Here is a 6454-nt window from a genome sequence, read left to right as displayed (position 1 = left end):
GATGTAGCTGTCCTGTTTTTGAGGGGAAAAGAGTTTAGCAGTTTGACCATGAGCTATTTGGTGCCAGCTGAGTTCAATGCCAAAGAGCCATTCCAGGCACATTTATTAGCATCACTATAGCCAAAATAACCCAAGTATTGTTCATTTTGGCAATTTTTCCCCATTTTCTTCCAGACCACCGCTCACAGTTTTAGTGCCCTGGAAGCAAGAGAAGGATTTAGTATAAACTGGTTTCAATAGAGAGAGCAATACAAGAACCCATACCTAAAATCAACCAACAGATTCTCCTTGAGAATTTTGTCTTGAGATCACCAGGGTACTCCTTTGCATTTTCTGAGAAACATTAAGGTGTCTATCACTGACAAGAAAGTTTACCTACCCAGATCTATGACTTCCAGCAAGCTCTAGTAGCTTCTAAAAAGCTCTGTCAGATGCTCTTGATCAAAGGGTGTGTCAAGCATTTTTTCCAAGTAACTCCTGATCAGGGAGGATCATGCACCCTTTCAGAAGGCCACAGGGGGACTTCAGCAGAACTGCTGGCTCAGGACACAGTTCACAGAAAAAGCATTTAGCAGAGGTGGCAATTCTTGCAGAGGGGAGACAGGAGCTTTGCGAGGGCAACACAAATGGGCTGAGCAGTGGTGTTAACATGCCACAGGGCACAATTCCAGAAATTGTTGGAGCAGCAACGATAGGGCTGTGCTGGGATAGAGGACACTAGGAAGGATCACCCAGTGAAGGACACAGCCTCAGCCTCACAGACTTGGGGTTTCAGGGTGCCTGGGGCCTCTCACTGGGGCCAGAGGGTAAGGTGGGCTTTTTCCCTGCAGTAGGTGCTCATGAATGAACAGCTTGGGTTGCCAAGGAAAGAAGCTGCAGGAGGAGACAGACTGACTCCACAGGACCAAAGGTACGGAGGAAAAAGTTCACTGGATTGTCTCCAAAACCCTGCAGACACAAGAGCCTGAAAATTCAGCTGGCAGAGACAAAGGCAGAATCTGTGCATATCTGGATAGAAAACAAAGATTTCCATGATGACCAAGACTGGAAGCTTGTGACTTCTGTCTCCTTCAGCTCCTGTTTCCCCCTACACATCTGCAGCTACAGAACACAGCACTGCCCTTGTAGCAGATGAAGGGGTGGCAGCTCTGTCAAACAAAACATTCAACAGGGTGTTTTCTGGAGGAAATTGTTTTCTTGACACTGTACAAAGTAATAACCATGCAAGAGCAATTGTTTCTTTTTGCATTGAATTTTTCCTATTTAAAGAGTGAGCAGACCTAAAGGGCAAAGAACACATTGATGTTTGTTAATGTTAGGATAGTTCATTGGTAGTTAGGATAGTCTGATAATGTCAGGATACATTCATTGACATATCCATTTTTCTCCTCCTGAAAAGGTTATTCTAATGATGGATGAACACCTGAAGAAGCTCAGGATTGTATGCAATATTGATAAATGTATGGTAGCATAGATATTTTATTCATCTTAGGTCGTTTTTTTGTATTACACCATACGTCCAATAGTTGTCTACTTAATTTTCCAGATTGTTTTGGGTTTTTTTAATGTGTCTGTGTGTGTCCACCATCTCAGAAGCTCAGTGTAACTTTAAATATTTCCTATCCATTTATTTTTGTTTTATTTTTTTCTGGACCAGCTTTGGAATACATCCACCATGTTACAGTAAATGAAGAAAGATTGCAATGTTTTTCTGGTTCAGGAAGGTGTCATGGGAAATAGATTATTATAATATCATGAATACTTCAGTATGGGTCAGTCATTGAGACTTTAAGCTGTTTTAGGTGCTCTTTTTTAATGCAGAGATGCAATTTATGCCTCCATGAAAAATGACTTAGTTTTCCTTAGGTATCCTTACATATGTTCATTATTACATTACTGATCACCAGCAATTTCATAAAGATCTATTGGTAGCAGTCAAGCTGATTGTCTAACCAATGGAATTGGTTTTACATTTTATGTTTGCAAGTAAATTTTAAAAAATGTAAAAATGAAACTTCAAGAGATATAAAATCATATACAGGATGGAACAAAAAAGACTTGCTTCTTTCTGATATTAAAAAGAGGAACTGAAGACTAATCTTTAAGCACTCATGTCCCCATTTATAAGTTATGAAACCGCTGTCTATAGAGAAATCCATTTTTATTAAACATAATATTCAAACTTAAGATACTGGAAATGAGTTCCATTCTTTAAATACACAGAAGAAATAAATTCTTTTGTTTTTCTAGTATTAACCTATCATAAGTTATTCTTTTTTTCTTTCTATTCGATTACATCAGTCTTGCTTTATTAATCAATTTCTGTACTACTCACGGTAATTGGAGTATTTCCTCTCGTTGTGCTTATTATTGTATCTCTTATTACTTTTGTACATGCATCTGTTTTAATAAGGAATGATTAAAATTGTAAAACTGGTAATCTTTACAATATTTTCATTGGCCACTTTAGTATTTATATTTGACAACAAAGAAAGGATGGGAGTTTTAACCAAAATCATTATGCATAAATTAGAGATCAGAAAATACAGAGAGACAAACCATAGGTTGATTATAATTAATGAATTCTTCCTCCTTTTGTACTTTTCTTCATTCCTTGCAATGTGTCATATAGCATGAAAGCAACAAAATATATTATTCTATTTCTGATTCTTCAGTTCCTACTGTGGGGGGTTGGGAAAGGACTTCCAAGTCTATACTGCTAATCAGCATTTGTTACCTGATAATAATACAAGATCAAAGAAAAAAATATATCTAAATGATCAATAAATTCCCTGGATAAGACATTCTTGCACATTTAAACCAAACAAGTAATGTTTAGAAATAAAAACTTTCCTTATATCCTGGCTTACAAATAAATCACTGATAAAACTATTTTGTAGTTTTTATTTTAAAATCTTGTGTATTTCATCAATCTTGTTTGCAGTCCTGCAACAGTAACATGATCAAGCCTCATCCTTTTAAAAGAAAAAATAATAACCAAAATGCTAATGCCACTCTTGTTCAAACTGTCATAAATAGAACACTCCTACTGTGCAAATTTCACTTCTACAGGAATACAAATGAGAAAGTCTTGCAGGATACTCAAATACAAGAAAATTTTGTGAATAGGCTTTCTACACACACAAGTTACAAGTTATCTAACAAATAAATTCTAATTTATCAGGTTTGATCAAGACCATCCTGATACAAATTAAAATTGCAACTCTAGTGCTTTGATTAGTATGGGTGTATAACAAAGTCCAGTTTTTAAGTGATATTTCTAGCATTTGTTCATATAGCTAAATTTTTCTTAAACTATATTTGGCTACTGGACTTTTTATTCAGGGAGAAACATTTTCAAGAGATGAAAACATTGATGGTAGCTGAACTACACAGATACAGCACAAGCAGGAGGGAAACATTGCATGGTCAGAACATTACACTTAATGGTGAGAGGGACAGGCTGTGTGATCCTTATGGTGACACACATGGATGAATTTGTTTCAACATGGAAATATAACTGCAGAGTCTTTGTTCAATTTAGAATAGAAAAGGCCTCTGGAGATCATCTCTTCCAACACCTCACCTGAAGGGCCAGCTTGGATCAGATTGCTCAGGAGTTGACCAAGAAAGCCTTGAAACATTCTATCAGTGGAGCCTACACACCTATGGGCCCTGCTCCACTTTCTGACCATATTCATGGTAATTTTTTTTTTTTTCTAATGTCTAATTTAAGTGTTCCTTGTTGCAAGATGTGCTTATTTACCGTCATCCTGACTCTGCTCACCTCTAAGGCAAGTCTGGCTCTGATTTCTATATGCCTTCCCATTAGATAGCAATAGACAGCAGTAAAATCCCTTCAAGCTGCTTCTCCAGGCTGAACAAATCCCATTCCCTCAGTCTCCCCCATCTATGCCATATTCTCCAGCCTCATCAACACCTTGGTGGCTCTCCATCTGACTCAGCTAAGTGGGACAGTCTCTCTTTTTGTATCAAGGAGACCAAACCTGGACACAGAGATCCAAATGTGATCTCAAAGATGCCATTAGAGAAGACACTCCCTTGTGCCACAGTCTTGCTTGGGCAGCCCAGGAAGTCATTGGCTGTCTCTGTTGCAGGGACACACCAATGAACCACATTCAGCTTTTGCCCAACTTGTCCTTTCCTGCCAAGCTGCTTTCAGCTGACTCCTGTCTGCACTGAGGAGTGGGGTTACTCATTCCAAGGTACATGACTTTGTATTTTACCTTGTCAAACTTCATGATTTTCCTATTAGCTTACTTCTCCAAATTTTTGATGAAGTTTCTCTAACAGGAGCCTTTCCTTTTGATATATGAACCATTCCCTCAGTTTGGTATCACCTGTGAAATTGTTAAAGGCACACACAGATGATCATCAATGGTGTTTTAGGGGGTAAATATTAGACCTAACACTTTTAGTACTTTTATTCACAACATGAGTGATACCTTTGTTTGTGATGAGCCTGGTGGTTAATAAAATTTCTACCCATTTTTGCACTCCAGCTTTCAGCCACTTGGCTAACAGAAGACTATGACAGACCATAGCAAAGGCCTTGTGAAAGATCAATATATACCACATTTACTGCTCTATTCTCCTTGACAAAACCAGACCTCTAATCCTAGGAAGCTAACTGCTCAGGGATGAACGCTGCACCTCTTCTTGCCTGTGGGTGCTCAGGTATGGCTTTCAGATGGATTTGTTCCATAACTTCCCTCCGAAATGAGTTTAGGCTTTGAGAAACTCCTTCTGCTTCTTTCTGAAAGGGGGTATAGGTAGCCTTTTCACCAGAATCATGGACCTACGAGGCCAGCAGCAGACTTTGCCAGTAAAATCAAAGGTGAGGAAAGAGAGGCTGAGTACTTCAACCTTTCCAAGTACTTCAGCTTTAGATTAATCAGGCTGTTTTGGAAGAGGAGAATAAGCACCACTGGTTTTTGGAGAGTGGAGTGCCACGAGGAAGGAATACTTAGATTCTGAGCAAGTTACTGCTATTGGAAGTCCAACAGCTGTGAAAGGTACTAGTAAATAGAAAAGGGTGAATTTCTCTGTACTTTGGTTAGGAATAAATTAATTTTCTTTCTTACTGCAAATGTGAAAAATAAATTTTCAAATCAGTTTATTTTAAATAAAGAATCAATGCAATTTAAACTTTCTCAGAAAAGTTTTTGTTTATGTCTAAGAAATTCTGACTAAAAAAGAGCAGATTCCTGCTATCCAAAATAGCCATCAACACACTGTCCTGGTTTTGAATAATTCTTGTTTCTGATTTGTAATTGGTATGAATCTTTGCAGTTATTTATCAATTTTCTGTTATCCTGAATTTATATTGGTAATATAAAATATCAAACACCTTAATTTCTGATACATTTCACAAGGGTTTTTTTTCTAGGAAATTATTTTATGTGGTTGTGTGGGAACACAGAAAAAGGGAATTTTCCCTCCCTAGATGTTCAAAGGAAGCTATAATATCTACATGAAGTAAATACATGTTATGTATTCAAGCAGTGTAGCTCAAAATACAAGGAGGTCCTTTAACTACCTTAAAGTATAGATCTCCAGGTCTTCAGGAAGCAGATATTTACAACTGTTCTCCCTTTGATAAATGGAGTGTGGATCAATTTGGGGTTGGCTTTTGTTTGGTGGGTTTTTTGCTGGGTTTTTTTGTTGTTGTTGCTGTTGTTTTATTTATTTTATTTATTTTTTTCCTTGCTTCTGCTTTAAAGAAAAAAGAAATCTGGAGAAAATGGATCCCCAGTGTATAATGGTTTAGCAGTTAGAATACTCTCTCACAGACATAAAGAATTTGATTTTAAGCCCTCTGTGACTGATGAGGTTCAAATCCACAGACAAGTGTCTGCTGAGACAGTGCCCCAGCCACCTGATTATCATCCATTCTGGATGACAGAGTGAGGAGCACATTCCACCTCTCATCCTAAAGCTATTTTCTTTCATTGTGAGGAAAACAGTGTATTGGGTCAGAGAAGGAGCATTTGAGGAAGCCTGGCTCTGTAACAGAATACTGAGCACTTTGCTCAGCAAAGGATTTGGATCCCAAAAGGGTTTTGTGTCTTGCATTAAACAGATATTAAACAGTATGAACTGCATCTAATCCCCAGAGCTGAGACCAAAATATAGTACTGCTCCTTCCAGAACGAGGACTCTAACCACACTGTATATAACTTATATATTTCTATGTTACTTTGAAAGAAGACCATTATTGTTCATGCTGTTTCTGGAGACTATTCAAATAAACAGCTTGAAACTTCTGGAGTAACTGTTCTGAACTATGAAATGCCCAAGCTAAAATGGACAAACAGCTCAAAGTCCATGTTCATCTCAAGAGACTTGTAAACAGAGGATTATTTCTCTGATGATTTCTTAAATCTGACATTTAATTTACAAAGAACTTCAAGCAAGTTAAGGAAACCAATCT

This window comes from Cyanistes caeruleus, chromosome 1, assembly GCF_971803275.1.
Source record: "Cyanistes caeruleus chromosome 1, bCyaCae1.hap1.1, whole genome shotgun sequence".
In the NCBI taxonomy this organism is placed as follows: domain Eukaryota; kingdom Metazoa; phylum Chordata; class Aves; order Passeriformes; family Paridae; genus Cyanistes; species Cyanistes caeruleus.
The sequence above is the reverse complement of the archived record's forward strand: the minus strand, read 5'-3'. Positions refer to the sequence as shown.